This window comes from Papio anubis, chromosome 8 (assembly GCF_008728515.1).
Source record: "Papio anubis isolate 15944 chromosome 8, Panubis1.0, whole genome shotgun sequence".
NCBI lineage: Eukaryota > Metazoa > Chordata > Mammalia > Primates > Cercopithecidae > Papio > Papio anubis.
In genome coordinates this window covers 130,356,969-130,374,229 of record NC_044983.1, presented here as the reverse complement: position 1 = coordinate 130,374,229, position 17,261 = coordinate 130,356,969, and positions in this window count along the sequence as shown.

Sequence of the window (17,261 nt, the reverse complement as noted above, 5' to 3'; positions counted from 1 at the left end):
TAATGTTTGATTGAATAACCAGGGAACCATAACTTTGGGGACACAGCTTTAGAATTCTGCCCACATTCCTTCATTGTTATTTTGGAGACAGTCACCCAGGCTGGAGTGCAGTGGTACAACCATAGCTCACTGCAGCTGGAACTCCTGGGCTCAAGTGATCCTCCTGTCTCAGCCTCCCAAAATGCTGGGATTACAGGTATGAGCCACTGCACCCGGCCGTATTCCTATTTTGCAAATGAGAAAAATGAGACATAGGGAGAATGTGACCTGCCCAATATCACATTACTAATTATAATTATTATTAATTTGTGTTACTGAATACACTGTTGAGAATAGACTAGGTAGGAGAGGAAGGCAGAAAAACAGGAACAGTTAGAATTCTATTACATGAATCCAAGCCAAAGTAACTGTGGTTTAGATAAGGGTAAAAACAGTGGAGACTGTGAGAAGCAGTTTGTTCTGGATATGTTTTGAAGGCAGAGTCAACAAGATTTGCTGATGGATTAGATGTGGGATCTGAGAGAAGGTGCCAAGTATGACTCCAAGGTTTTTGGTCTGTGTAGCTAGAAGGACTTTTACTGAGAACACATTTACTAAGTTGGGAGGTCTGGAGGATGAGCAGGTTTGTTGGGGGAAGATCTGGTTTTAGACATGTTAAAATAAGATGTCTCTTAGGCATTCAAATGAGATGTCTAGTAGTATATAAATTTGGAGTTTAGAGGAGGTTGTCAGTGGCGAGATGCTTTTTAAAACTCTGAAACTAGCTGAAATCACAAAAAGAATATAAGTATAGTTAAAGAAGAAAAGTTCAGAAACTGAGCTCTGGGCACTTAATGTCTAATGTTTAGAGGTCAAGAAAAGAGAAGGAACCCAAAAAGATGATCAAAAAGGAGCAGCCATTGAAGTAGGGGGAAATTCAGGAATGTGGTGTCCTGGAAGCTAAGTAAAAAAAAAAAAATATATATATATATATATATGGAAGGAGTGAGAAACTGTCCACGCAAAATGATACTGACAGGTGAAGTAAGATAATGACTCAGAACTAACCACTGCAGGTATCAACACAGAGCTAATTGGTAGCCTTAAAAAACAATTTGTTGTGGAAGGATGAGGATACTGCCTTACTGCCCTAGATCCAAGATGGAGTGGAGAGAGAGATTTTGCAGACTGTGAGTACAGACATCTCTTTCCAGGTGTTTTGCTATAAAACAAGCTGAGAACTCGAGCCCAGAATGTGAACATCTGGCACACAGTGTTTACGTCAGTGAAGCATCACTTCCACCCTAACAACAACAAAAAGCTGAATGAACGGCACCATTATAACTTTTCTTGAACCCATCAGATAGCTCAGAATATAGGGCTATCAAATAGCCTGAAATCCAAGGAAAAACAGACCTTGAAAGTTGGTGCACCTGTAGCAGATCACAGGGAGAAAGAGATCCAGGGTACCATATAAAAGTGGCTAAAAAATTAACAAATAGGTAAAGGTTGCATGTGGGCTAAAATGAAGGTATAAAATGCTGAAAGACACAAACAAGAGGGAGTTTGCACCCACTATTGGGATTTTCTCCATAGGCCTCCACTGAGCAGCCACAAGAAAGTGTGAAGGAAGGCCGGGCATGGTGGCTCACGCCTGTAATTCTAACACTTTGGGAGGCCGAGGCGGGTGGATCACCTGAGGTTGGGAGTTCGAGACCACTCTGGCCAACATGGCAAAACCCTGCCTTCACTAAAAATACAAAAATTACCGGGCGTGTTGGCACATGCCTGTATCCCAGCTACTCAGGGGACTGAGGCAGAAGAATCACTTGAACCCAAAGGCAGAGGTTGTAGTGAGCCAAGATCATGCCACTCCACTCTGACCTGAGCAAGAGAGTGAGACTCTGTCTCAAAAAAAAAAAAAAAAAAAAAAGTTTGAAGGGAGTGCAGGAGACAGGAAAGAGCCTCCCAACATGGTGCCGTCCTGGAGGAAGGGAGCAGCAGTCCCATGGGAAAGGCACAGAACTCCACGCAGACTGTTATCCTCTATGAACGAAATCCTGAGATGCTGGGGGGTGAGTGCACGGGGAACAGCAAACCCTGTGGCCCCAGGGCACAGGTGAACACTCTTTAGGCCCTGGATTCTCCATCAATGCCATCAGACATCACTCATCGCCAGAAAAGGAGCACAAAACTCTCTAACACGGGAGAACCACTAAAGACGCAAAGCAGAGTTTGGCTGCCATGGAAAAGGAGGGCAGAGCCAATGAGAAAGCATCAACCCTGAAATCCAAGCACACAGGGCCTACGAGTGAGACTGAACCTAAGCAATAGAGAACTCCAAACCACCCCCACTCACCAACGGGCTAAGAAACACTAACAACCAACAGTATATCAGCACTGTGGAAAGGGCAAGAACATGGAAGGAAACTCCCCCTACGGCACAGACATCTGAGGATACAGCAAGAACATTGAGAAAAACCCTCCAGCATCCCAGCTGCCATCCTTAGCGTAAGGTAACACTATTTCAATAGAGAAATTTGAAACCATTTCTGCACTGAAGATAACTATAGCAACAACTTCTGACTAGATTGACTCAAACCCACACACCAATAGCTTAGCGACAGAAGCATGCCTATTTCTAGACGTAAATACTATTTACCCCTGTCCCCGCTGTTCTACACAGACTGCCTAGTGTTCAATCAAAACTTAAGAGACACGTACACAAAAAGCACATAAAAACAACCTATTGTAAGGATACAGATTAATGAACAAAACTAGACTCCGAGGTGACCCAGACATTGTAACTGTCAAACAAAACTGTTAAATTATTTGATTACTATGTCAAAGGCTCCGGGGAAAATATCCCAGATATCATGGACAATATCCATGATAGATAGAGAATTTCAGCCGCAAGAATTAAGCTATAAGAAAGAATCAAATTGAAATGCTAGAAGTAAAAAGAAAACACAATAATAAATATGAAGAATGTCCTTTATAGGCTCATTGGCACATTCGACGTAGCTAAGGAAAAAAATCAGTGAATGTGAAGCTAGATGAAGCGATATCATGCAAACAGAAAAACAAAGAAAAAAGAAGTACAAACTAAAGGCATGACAGTTTATCCAAGAGCTGTAGGACAATACCAAATCATCTAACATATATTTAATAAAATTCCTAAAGCACAAGGGTAAGAAAACAAAATATTTAAAATATTTGGAGAGATAACAACTAAGAATTTTTCCAAAACAGTGAAAGACCTTAAATAACGGATTTAACAAGGTCAGAGAACCCCAAAAGGTAAATATTTTTTAAAACCATACTGACAATATTCAAACTGCTGAAAACCAAAGATGAAGGGGGAAAAAAAAACAAACTACATAAACAAGAGGAGATATAAATTACATCAGATTCCTCATTAGAATCTACGCAACCCAGAAGACACTGGAGTAACACCTTTAAAGTACTAAATGAAAACACAAACAAAAAACTCTCTTAATTTAGAATTAGACACCTAGCAAAAATATTTCTTTCAATAATAAAAGTGAAATAGAAATATTTTTCTTTATAAAATAAAAGCTAAGAGAATTAATTATCAGAAGATTTGTGTTACATTTCCTGGCACAGTGGCTGACACCTGTAATTCCAGCACTTTGGGAGGCTGAGGTGGGCAGATCATCTGAGGTCTGGAGTTCGAGACCAGCTTGGCCAACATGCAAAACACCGTCTCTACTAAAAATACACAGAATTAGCCAGGCGTGGTGGCACATGCCTGTAGTCCCAGCTACTCAGGAGGCTGAGACACAAGAATCGCTTGAACCCAGGAGGCAGAGCTTGCAGTGAGTCAAGATCACGCCACTGCACTGGGTAACAGAGCCAGACTCCGTCTCAAAAAAAAAAAAGAAAGGAAAAAAAAGAAGATTTGTGTTACAATAAATATTAAAGAAAATAAATCAGATAGAGGAATATGGTACCAGATCTAAATCTGGATATGCACAAAGAAATTAAGAGCTTTAGAAATTATTAAAATTTAGGTGAATAAAAGATTTGTTTGTTCTAATTGCTCTAAAAAATGACTGACTCTCTAAAGCAAAATTAGCAACAATGTATTGTGTATTTATAACATAAGTGAAAATGAAATATATGACAAAAATAGCACAAAATATATGAGGGATAAATTGGAAACACACTGTTTTAAGGTTTTGACATTACATGTGAAACAATATATTATTGGAAGCTTTGCTGTGATAAAGTAAAAATACGTGTTGTAAACACTAGGGCAACTAGTAAAACATTTTTAAAGAGGTTTAAATAATAAGCCCATAGAAGATATAAAATGGAAACATACAAAAAAATTCAAGCCAACCAAAGAAAGACAGCAAAAGAAGGCAAAGAAACAAAAACAGATGAAACTAATAGAAAACAACTATTAGATTTAAATTCAACCGTAACAATAATTGTATTAAACATAAACGATCTAACCCTACAAATTAAAAGACAGATGAGGTCAGGTTGATTCTAAAAGCCAGGCCCAACAGCATGCTACAAAAGTCTATAAGAAATTCAATTAAAAATGAACATGCTAAAAGTAAATGGATGAGAAAAAATATACCACATAAATACAAAGGAAAGCTCGCATGTCTATATTAATATCAGGCAAATACCAGATGAATATCTGACAAATATCAGATTATCTCAAAACAAGGAATAAACTCAGAGATAAAAAGGGAAATTCATGCTAAATATTAATAGGTGAATCCTAAATGTGTATACACTAACAGAAGTCTTTTCAAAAGCAGGAAAATATGTCAGTAGCTGGAAAATAATATGGGTTTGAGAGACGTTTGGATTTTGTTTTTGTTTTTAATGATGACCAAAATTAGAATGTATATACATGCTGTTGGGAGTGATCCAATTGAAAGAGGAAAATTGGACCACTCCCAGTGGAAAGAGGAGAATATGTGAAATGATTCCTTGAATCTGTAAGAGGGTGTGGTGTCTAGTGAACAGAAGTGGGAGCTAGCCTTACATAAGACTGTTCATAAATAGTTTCTCCACTGTAACAGGAGGGAAAGCAGACAGATAACTGCTTTAGGATTAGCATGTAGTCTTTTACTTTTACCTTACCCAAGAGTCTCTATTCTATATTTTATTTTAATATTTTTGTGTTAGAAGCTTTTAATATTTTGTGTTAGAAGCTTTAATTTTAAGCCAATTCAAATACTTTTTTTGGTGGGGGGAAGCTTGGAATAAATAAATATAAATATATATATATATATTTTACAATTTTACAACTCTCACTTCAAGTTTTAGAGGGACTGAGCATGGATCAGGTAATTTCGGTGAAGGAAAATGGAGAAGCATAACTCTAAGGCACAGTAAGCTCTCCAGAAGCTGGATTTACTCTGCAGGTGAAGAGGAAGGGAGAATTACAGGGTTCTGAGCAATCAGGAAAGAGTTTACAATCTCAGGGCCCCTATTCGGCTAACAGTCCTTGAGTGCCTACTCTTTGCCAGGTGCAGTCAATAAGCACAATCCCTGCCCTGCCCAGTGGGTAAGTAATTATAACTGCAAAGAGCTGCCCTGAAAGGGACAACTGTTAGTGGAGGAGAATCTCTCTGTTCCTGCTTCTGTCTGAAAAAAAAAAAAATGGGGCAAAAATACATGCTTTCTTTCCTGACAGTGCCTTATTACATATTATACGACAACTGTAAATTGCAAAGCCTTGCGCTGAAATGTGATATGTTGTGGGATGAAATGCCAGATAAGGCCCCTCCCAGTCTTGACTTCTAAGTTTCCATGACTGTGTGAGAACTTGACGATTAGATTGAAAAGAGGGCCATTGTGTCTCTATACAAATATGAGTTCAGGTTGTCTGGGTGGGAGGAAATGGACCAGAATGAAATGGAATGGAATGTCATGACATGAAATGGAATGAGATGGGATGGGATGGGACATAATGAGATGGGATGGGACAGGACAGGACTGGACAGGACAGGATGGGATGAAATGGGGCAGGATGTAATGGGTGGGATGAGGTAAGATAGCATGGGACAATATGGGGTGAGATGGGATGGGATGGAATGGGATATAGATGGGATGAGATGAAAGATCTCTGCCTCAGGTTTCCTCATGGACTGACTACCACTTCTCATTTACGTGTCAACTCAAATACTAAATCCTTTGACTTTTCTGAGTTACACAGTATAAAACATTCTCCACTGTTATCTCATTCATGTTGTAGCTTCATAAAATTTATCATGATATAAAATAATTTTTATCTGTTTATTCTTTTATTTTTATTTTTATTTTGAGATGGAGTCTTGCTCTGTCACCCAAGCTAGAGTGCAGTGGCGCAATCTTGGTTCACTGCAACCTCCGCCTCTTGGTTCAAGTGATTTTCCTGCCTCAGCCTCCCAAGTAGCTGGAACTACAGGTGCACACCTCCATGGCAGGCTAATTTTTGTGTTTTTAGTAGAGACGGGGTTTCACCATAATGGCCAGGCTGGTCTTGAACTCCTGATCTTGTGATCCACCCACCTCAGCCTCTCAAAGTGCTGGGATTACAGACATGAGCCACCGCGCCCAGCCACTTTGTTTCTTGTTTAACAGCTGTACCCCTCCTATTATAAAGTCCATGTGAGCAGGAAAGTTTTCTGTCTTCCTTACCTCTGTGGGTGAATAGATGAATAAACAAATGAATTCAAAGACAGAGCATAGGCTTTGAAGTAAGACAACCTTGGATCCAAACTGGCTGGCTGGGTAACCTGAAGAGAATTACTAAATTCCTCTTTGCCTCAACTTTCTTAGTGTTGAAATGCAAATAGTAATTGCTGCCTTGGGGTTATTGCAAAGATGAAAAAAAAAAAGCAACCAGGACAGTAAAGGGCCTGCTACTGTCAACAAATATCAGCTCTCACTTCAGTTCAGAGGAGAAATGCACTTGGCCAAAGAAACGGGAAATTAAAACAGGACTTCAACTGTGTCCTCCTACCTGAAAGCAGGCTCTGCAGTGGTGTCGAAGCGTGCATGAGAGTGGGTTAATATAACAGTTCTGATGCAGCCCAGCTGTCTCACCAGTTCCTTGCCCTTTTTCTTCTTTGGATGACTGGGACTCCATCTGTGGTCCTTCCAGCAGTGTGCCATGTCTTGGGGGAGGTATAAGAAGGGACTTGCCATTTGGGGACATCTGTTTTGAGCTTCTTGCCCAAGCGTCACCCACCTCTGAGAATTAGCACCCCCAGACTGTTTGACCAGCCTCCTTTCCCTCCTTTCCCTCATCTGCTCCCATCTCCCACCAGCTGGCCTTGCTATGATGAGATGGCATCGCCAGCCAGGCAAGATGATGCCACCTGGATTTCTTTAGATTTTTTTCCTGAAGGAACCAGGCCAGGGAGACAAGGGGAGAGAGCCCCCTCAGTCTTGCTCAATGTCTTTTTCATTGCTTATCAATTTACCCAATGTAAATGGGGGAGCCACAATTCTAACTCAGGCACAACTCATCCCAAGGCCTCCAGTCCTTAGCCATACCATGCTGGGTTTGGGAATGGATAAACACATAAATTCCTGGTATGCAGTATAGGTGCATGAATGCCTAGTGGCAAGAAAGGGTTAATGGGTGGATGAAAATAAGGATGGTAGAGGAAGAGGAAAAGAGGGAAAGGCGGTGGCAAGTATTCGAGATATCTGGGCCTAAGATGTGAAAAGAATTGAGACCTTTCACAAAATTAGGATGCTTCCTCAGGCCTGCGGTGTGGTTGATGGGTCGATGGGTCGATGATGGGTGCATCTTGAACAACTGGGTCAGCAGAAGGGGTGGGGAGTCTTCATTTGTAGCTAGCCAGCCACATTTCAGAAATCTCTTTCTCCCTCATCAGTCCTACCTTCTGCACTAAGCAAGGGGCGGTGGGGGGGGGGGGGCTATCATTCCCCACAGCTGACACTTCTTTACCTGATGCTCCTTAATCCCCTTCAGTTGCAAGGATGATGCCCCGAGCCCCTACCTGTGGCAGACACTCACTAAATATGCAGTTTATCCTGGAGGTATTATTCTCTTCTAATGGTTCTTTAGAGGTCCTAATAACTGATCAAAGTTCAAAGTAAGACAGGAGGAAGATGCTTTCCCAGAGGTCCTAGGACTCCTAGAGTGTCTCTTAAAGAAATTTCTTTCTTTTTTTTTTAGCTTAAGGTAGAATTAGTAAGGGTATTTTGTTATTGGACTGGCTCTCATCGGTTGTTAACAATAACACAGAGAGAAAAATTGAGCTGTACTCTTCCCTGTGCTGCCTTTGCCAGGAGGCCATCTGGAGATAAGGTGAGACTGTGCAGTCCCCAGAGTCCCCGTACCATGCCTGGTCAGGCAGCAATGGCGGACGGAGGCGACAGAGGAAAAGGCAGTCTCATCCTTCACTTGGGGTCCATGGATGAACAGATGTGCCTGGTCTGTTCTCTTCGGAATTGCCCCCAGACATCATGCAGAGTCCAAGAGATCATCTCAGAGGTTCCAGAGAAGTAAACAGTGAGACAGAAAGACCACTAGCCCAAGAAGTAGGAGACACAAGTACTCAGTCCTGCATGCCCTGGGTAAATCACTTCTTTAGTCTGAGACTCAGTTTCCATTTAGAAAGTGAAGAGTCTTCTAAGGTTGCTTTCTGCTCTCAAATCCTGTTATGCACTGATTGGTCTTCGAACGGTCCTGTGTCCGTTCCCAATCCTAGGAGGAGGAAGACTGACAGGGAATACATTGAATCTAGAATCTCTGGCCCAGACATGAGGTCTAGCTCTCCCGAGATCCCTCTGCCCTTGGAGGCTTGGTTCTGTGCAGGACAGAGGCCAAAAAACCTCATCCAGATAGGGGAATTTCTGGCTCAGTCTAGCTACCACAAAGATCCTCCAGCAGATGGAAGCTCAAACCCAAAAACTCAGCACCTCCTTAAGGTCTTCCTTGATGTTTCCCCTTTCTGTTCCACTACCTCCTACTATTTCTGTCTTGCCCTTTACCCTCTAATACTACTGAACTTATAGGAGATACCATGCTCCATGCTTTCTGCCCATCCTCAATTTTGGTCCATTCAAACACCCCTGCCCAAGAACATCTTTCCACTTTCCTGCCATAGCCAATGCCTACTCAGCCATCAAGACTGCTGGCAAGCCACCTCCTTCATGAAGCCTTTCCTTTTACTGTCCTTCAATTCAGGCTAGACTAAATGCCTCTCTCCATCAGCATTTAGCTATAAGAAACAGAGCCACTCCTAGTTGTAAGGAGCCTGGGAAACATAGCTTTTGCTTTCCAGCTTCAGCAGCACACAAAGAAACAGCAAGAGAAAATGGAGAGGAGGCTGAGGGTTGGTCCACCATTTCTCATTTCCCATTTCTGGTTGTGTCTGCACACTGCACAGTGCATAGCACTGCAGTCAGGAGGCTGGGTTATAAGTGCCCGTAGGGTGGGACTGGAGACCGGGGCAGGGTGGGAAAGGAAGCCAACCTCAGAGTGAAATGTCTGAGTCAAGAGGAAGAAGAGCTGAGGGCAACAAAGTCCAGGGTGTGGCCTGAAGAGACAGTAAAGTAGCATGAAGGAGAAGGCCACTGAGACAAGGGATTCCAAGGTGAGGGGAATCAGGATGGTCTTGAACTTTAACATCTTGTTCATAGCAGAAAATGAGACAAAGAGGAAGCCATTGAGTCATTGAGCCAGCTCTTGAATGTTTTAATGATTAGAAGGTGACCAGGAAGTCACTGAATGAGAAGTGAAAGGGAGTGGAATTGCTATCAACACAGGAGGATGAAATCTCCCTTCTCCAACCCGAGGATGGGAGCTGTGGGGAATAGGTGACCTATCCCTGAGAGGAACCCTGGAAAGCAGGGTCCTCTGGGGAGAGTGAGGCTCTTTGTGGGGCAAGAGACTGGGAAGAAGGGGATGGCTTATTACCATGGAATTAGGGCCCCTGAGGGCACACATAGCGGGGAGAGCATTCCTTGGACACTGCAGGATTAGGAACTATGTACAAGAAAGAAGAAGAGCCAGGTGTGGTGGCTCATGCCTGTAATCTCAGCATTTTGGGTGGCCAAGGCGGGTGGATCACAAGGTCAGGAGATCAAAACCATCCAGACTAACATGGTGAAACCCATCTCTACTAAAAATACAAAAAATTAGCCGGTGATGGTAGCACACACCCACAAGTCCATACTCAGGCTAAGGCAGGAGAATCACTTGAACCCAGGAGGTGGGGAGGCTGCAGTGGTGAGATCACACCGCTGCACTCCAGCCTGGGTGACAGAGCGAGATTCCATCTCAAAAAAAAAAAAAAAAGGCGGTGGGGAGGAAGGGAAAGAGAAGGAAGAGGGGAATGACGATAGGGAGAACTTGCTGTTCCTTCTGCTACAACACAAAGTCGAGAAAAAGACTCATTCCAAGTGCCATTGCCTTGGCACAAGGCATATCTTTCCTGGAGCTGATGGAGGCCCTGGCAGGTAGCTCAGACAGGCAGTGATGGGCATGGCCTTGGAGGACAGTGAGTGTGGGGGACTGGGGGCTTTCTTATGGCACATAGGACCACTGTGCAGGGCACTAAGACAGACTGTTGCAGGTTTTAGGAGCTGTGAGAAGGACACTTTAGGATGTGCAGAGCAGCACCCTGGGCCCTGGAAGGTACCCAGAGGCAGGGAGCATGTTGCTGACACTCTCAGTGCACTCCGGCACTGCTCTGAAGGGAAGGAGGTAATAGAAACCCACCACATTGCTTATATCTTCCCAGCCCAGCCACTAGGAAGGCTTGGAAATCATCACTGAGCCTCCACCAGGGGTGTTCCCTCAACTTGACCTTCCGGAAACTGAACCAAAGAGAAGAGGATGCCGCTACCTCCATCTCCACCTCCACCTCCATCAGCAGCACTTATTGGGAATATTTGCCCTTTAGGAAAGCCTCGTGGCAACCCAGAATCTTTTTAGGCCTTAAAGAAGAATACAGTAATGGTAATGTTTCTGAAAATTTGGCAAAGAAATGGAGATATTTTAAAACAAAGAGCTGTTCCTGGAGATTCTTTCCTAGACAACCACTTTCTCCCCCAACTCCTAAAGTAATTTAAAACAAAGAAATAAAAACAAAGATATAAGGAACAAATCTGATCAAAGACTGTTTTATCAAAATCACTGATACGGCATCCAGGAGAGAGAAAGCATGGCCTCCTGAGGAAGCCCAGGCCATTTCTGGACAGCTCTTACGCAGAGAAATATCCATCAAAATACTGAGCTCTAAGCTCTGTGAAAGTAAGGTTCTTTCTTGTTCGCCATCATATTCCCAGAACTTAGAATGGCAAGTGTTAAACAATAACTATTCAAAAACTATTTGTTAAATTAATTAATTACAACCCAATTAATAGCCTTTCCATCCATTAGTCCTTGAGACCACACCAAAACAGGTGCAATCTGTGTTTTATGTCCCATTTGAGAACACCCAGGAATCTCCCCAGCCTATATGCCATATGTAGCATTTTACTGTCCCTCAATTCAGGCTAGATTATGTGCCTCTCTCCATCAGAGTTTAGCTATAAGAAACAGAGCCAGTCTTACTTGCAAGGAGTCTGGGAAATATAGCAGACAATGTTGTTTGAACTCTGGGAATACATCAGACGTAGAACCTGAACAAAAGACTTAATGCATGTAATACATGGGGGATGCCATCATGGAAAAAAAAAAATGAGGGATAAGGAGGATGTAGTGGGTTGAGTTACATCCTCCAAAAAGTGTGTCCTCGCACCCGGTGCCTGTGAATTTGACCTCTTTTAGAAATAGGGTCTTTGCAGATGTAATTAGTTAAGAATCTCATAAAAAGTCATAAATCTTTATGAAGTGAAATCATAAAGGATTTACGCCAGCCCTAAATCCAATGACTGGTGTCCTTATAAGAGAAAATAGAGAGAGTTGTGGCACACAGAGACAGAGAAGACGTGTGAAGACCTGGGCAGATGGAAGCTGATGTTGGGGTTATGCTGCCACAAATCAAAGAAGACCAGGAGCTGACAGAAGCTTGGAGATAAAACAGAAAATTCTCTCCTAGAGCCTTCAGAGGGAGTATGGCCCTGCAGATACCTTGACTTCAGACTTCTGGCCTCCAGAACTGTGGGAGAATTAATTTCTGCTGTTTTAAGCCATCAATCTTGTGGTATTTTGTTGCAGCAGTTCTAGGAAACCAATACAGGGCATGAAACTCATTAGGAGAAAAAGCCGATATAAACTGCATCATCAACTGGCTACAACTGAGGCTAACTGGTGCTTGATCACCACTGGCCGCTATATCCCTTCATCATGGATGGCCCCACGAGGTGTCACACCCCCTACACTTTTGGGCTGCTCATGTGAGAGCTTTAGCAGGTTACCCTGGGCATCCCAGAGGAGTCCTAGAACCGGAAGCAAAAGAGAGGACACTGAGCCCAAGACAAGATCTTATTAGGTTGCAACGGCTTGAATTGAAGCTGGTGGGAAGTTGTGCAGAGTATTGGCTGCTGGGATAAGAGCAGAGGCGGAGAGGATTAGAAGTCGTGCACAGGCTGGATCCAATACACCACAGAACTCCAGAACTGTTATTTATTTAGGTTCTATGAGAGTTCCCATCGCAGCCACCTTATAAAATGAGCATCTGCCCCTTTCCACCAAGGAGGAACTGGGGCTCAAAGAGGCCAGGTGACTTGCCCTTGATCATGCAGTTTGTAAATAGCACAGCTGAGATTTAAACCCAGTAACTGGGACTGCAAAGCTTGTGCCCTCTCCACTATGCCATGGCTCTGGGATGGAAACAAGTCCGTTCTTCTAATGTGAGGCTCCACCCCTCTTTGCTGGTCACGGGAGCTTCCCTTTTGATCTAGTCCTCCGTAATCAGGCAGAGGTTCAGCATGCAGTCCCAGCTGCAGATCAGGTGGCTGCTCCAATGACCTCACTTCCAGCTGTAGGCATTCCTGTAGGCCTAGGAGAGCCACAGCTCCTCACATTCACATGCTTCATAGTTTAAAAAAAAAAAAAAAAACAATTTTAAAGACACAAAACCCATATATTGATTGAGTATTCTTGTACACAGCCCTGAGCTAGGAGATAAAAGTGGTGAACAAGGCAGGTACATACAAATTCCTTGTGGAGTTCACAGATGAGGAGGGACAAATAATCAATTAACTCTGCAGTAAGAATCACTCATCTGCTCAGAACTGTCCAGGGGCTACTATCGCACCCTTTCTAAAGCACATCTCTGATGATGGCACTTCCTAGCTCAGGAACTTTCATCATTTCCATTGTCCTAGCAGAGGCTCTCAAAGTGTGCATCAGAATCAGCTGGAGGGCTTAGTATGATGCAGATTGCTGGCCCCACCCCAAGGGATCCTCATGGGTGGACCCAAACGAATCACTTTTAACCAGTCCCCATAGGAGGCTGATGCTGCTGGTCCTGCATCCCTACTCCAAAAACACTAGCTTCATAAATTAACAAATATGCGAGCTCTTTAAGGTCCTTGGAAAGCAGGGCCCACCCAGCCTCATCACTCACCCTTAACTCTCACCTCCCACCTTCCAAACACACTGAACACACCTCCCCTGTCTGGGCACAACCAGTGCTCCCCTGTCTTCCTGCCTTTTCCCTGTCCCAGCTCTTTCTGGTCTGCTTGGCAAACTCCTGGCAATCATTCAAGATCCAGCTAAATACTACCTCCTCTGAGAAGCCTCCTCCTCTCCCCAAGCAGAATTAGATACCCCTCCTCTGTATTTTCATAGCACTCCATACTTGACTATAACTCACAGCACACATGGTATGTTAAAATGATGTTTGCATTCATCTCCTGTGCTTGACTGTCAGAAGTAGAGCTAACACTTTTTGAGTACTCACAACATGACAAACACTTGACATTCTTAATGTATCTAATGCACACAGAAACCCCAGAGATGGGCATTTTCATTGTCTCTCTTTTAAAGATGATAAAATGAAGACACAGAAAGGTTAATTTGCCCAAAACCACCTAGCCAGTGAGTAGTGGATCTGAGATCTACTCCACATAAGTGGGTTCACCCTATGGCCTCCTTAGGCTTATATGGTCCAGTGTAGCAACCACTGGCCACATGTGGCTACTGAGCCCTTGAAATGTGGCTGGTGCAACAGAGGAGCTACATTTTTTTATTTTAATTATTTTAAATATAAATTTAAAAACAAAGACTCAAGTCAGTTATTGGAAAACTTTCAAGAACGTTTGAAACAACCTGGGTTGTTGTGAATGTATTTTTTCTGCTGTCAATTTTACGAAATTTAAGTACAAATCAAGTAATTTCGGTGAGAAGTTAGAGTCCAAATAGAGATGTGTTAAATGCATAAAATATATACCAGATTTCAAAGGCTTCATATAAAAAAGGAACAGAAAGTGTTGCCTATTTTTATAATGACTACATGTTGAAATGATAATATTTTAGATAGTGTGGGTTAAATAATATACATTATTAAAATTAGTTTTCCCCATTTCTTTTACTTTTTTCAGTATGGCTGCTAGAAAAGTTAAAATTATGTCCATGACTGACGTTCCTATTGGACAGTGGTGGTCTCTATTATGAGATCCTGAAAAGCCAAAGCTTGTCTTACAAGCCCAGATTGGCGGGCTGGGTTGAGAAGGGGCTGCAGGAAGGCTCAGTGGGACTTTCTCCAAGCCCAGAAGTTGCAGGCCAGCTTCTGCCTCCCAGAATCCTCCAGCAGCATTAAATCTTCCCTGGAATAATGCAAGTCCAGGGCTTTGCCAGCCAGCAGCTCACTACCTGGAAGGCACTGCTATTTATAGATGATGCCATCCATGGGAAGTAATAGTCCCTCGGAATTCTAAGAAGAGTTTGCCTTTCGATTAGGGCCCAGCCTAGTTAGGAAAGCAAAGACCAATTTGTGAGTATTTTTAGGCCATTCGCTGTACAGTCGGAAATGCTGAAATTTGAATCTGTTTTCCCCTAGGAAGCTGAGCACAGCTGCAAAGTCAAAAGTGGGCTTTTGCACAAGGAAAAATAATTAGCTTCCCTGTTAACAGACTCCATGGAGGAAGTTAGTGCACGAGTCTGTCTAAAGGAGGGAGGGCTGATGTGGGTGCTGGGGACAGATCTCTCAGAAGTTAATATAAGCAGCCTTTTCAAGGGAGCTCAGTGGGAGCTGCTGGAGTGATGAGATTGGATTTCCAGCTCATTCTCTTATTCTCTTGCTGGTCATTTCCGAACATTGCTTAGTGTCAAGTGAGAAAAATTACAAAAATAAAAGCCACCGATAAAGTCCCCCACCCCTCCCTGCTCCTAAAAAACTCGAAATTCTCTGGGTTCAGAGGCATTGATTTGTAATCCTGTGTCTCCATGCAAAGAATCAGAGATAGGTGGCCTCTGGTATTTTTCTTTTCATCAAAACTGTGTTCAGTATATTTCAGTGAAAGATGCAACTTGGTAGGAAGTGACTTGTCTTCCACTGTGATCAGTGAAGGGCAGCACTTCCCCCCGTGATGGGACTCACTAAGAGCCACAGCCAACAGGAGAGCACCAACTTCTGGTCTGGAGACCCTGGTGCTGATTAGCTATTCTTGGGCACAAGGCCCTCGGTCACCACATCTGGAAAGTGCAACATCTTTTAGAACAGGTGGAACCTCCTGGCATCTCTGAGACAACACCAGGTAGATGTTTCCCCTTCTTGTTTTGTCTTTTGGTCCTCATAACAGGCTCACAAGCAGGCATAGGAAACCACCCAATTGTTCCCAGAACATTGGGACAGATGTTTACAGTCTTTTAAAGTAAACATAGAAATTGACCCTCCCGGTCTTACAGCTTGAAACTTCCATTTGTCTTATCTGAGTTCCTTTCTCAGGAACCCAACCCTCAGGACCCAGATAGTATCAACGAACTGAAACTCATCAGGTCACCACATCCAGACAATGAGAAGTCAGACCCCTCATCCCTCATGATTTCCTTACTCCCTCCTTCCTGTTTGCCCACGTGTAGTTACATTTCTTCCCTGCTATATAAACCCCCAATTTTAATTGGTCAAGGTGATGGATTTGAGACTGATCTCTCATCTCCTCAGCTGCAGCACCCAAATAAAACCCTGCTCCCTGCTAATACTAATTGTCTCAGTGATTGGCTATCCATGCCCAAGCAACAAGACCCAGACTAAACCACTGGCATTTTAGTAATACATGCACACCTACACATACCTTATAATATATAAAGTACTTTACAGTCTCTGGCCACTCTGGATTCTGGCACAGGAACAAGTTCTGTGCAGGGCCTGTGGCCAGACCAGGCATGTCACCTCAAGGGGAACGTGGTGACACCCAGGTGAAGGTGCTTGAGATCCCAAAGCCCCAGAGCAGGTGTTACAGTGCTCCTTTAGTTCCACCATCTGCAAATGGTGGTGTGTTACCAGCTCAGCTGGCCCCTTGCTTCATCACATGGGGCAGCTGTCCTCTGATTGTGAGGGAAAAGGGCCAGTGTGACAACCTTTCTGAGTATCCACACTCAGTGGGTCCTGAGCTCTTGTCCAGCATCCAAGAAGAATGAGGTTACACGGATGGTTGAGGGGTAGTGATGGCGGAGAATTTTACTGAGCAACGAAAACAGCTCTCAGCAGAGAGGGGAGCTGGAGAGGAGACAGGAAGGGCAGATCATCTCTCCCAAAGTCAGGTTGTCTTTTCCCCAAAGCCAGGCTATCTCCTTCTCTACCAACTGAGTCTGGGGTCTGCATGCTGATTGGTTTGTGAGTATGCACAAAAGGTTAAAGTGAAGACACCACTCAAAGGTGGCCACAACAGTGTAGAAAACCAATTAGGAAAGGTGAGGTGTATGTAAACTAGGTGAACAGTGAGGACCAATCAGAAGAAAGCATGCCAAAAAGGAAGATGAGTTCTCAATCTGGTCCAAGGATTTATTAATAACTTGTAGTTTTGCTTTCAAGCTTTAAACTGTCTTCGGCTTGGAGATAGGGTTTCAATGGGTACCCACCCCTATCTGCCTAGGCATTTAGCTGCTTCCTGTCACTATCAATATGCATCTTTGCCACAGCATTGTTAGGTATCTGCCATGATTATCCCTATTCTCAGATGAAGAAACAGGATCAGAAAGGTTCCTTGCCTTGTATGAGTCACAGAAGGAAAGTGAGTGGCAATCAGGACTAAATGCAGATTATCTATATCCAGGCTTGGGATTTCTTTCATGTATGAAGTTTTTCTTCAGCAGACATTCAACCATCACCCATCAAGTGTCTAGAACGACCAATGACTCTGTGCCTGCCATGTGCTGT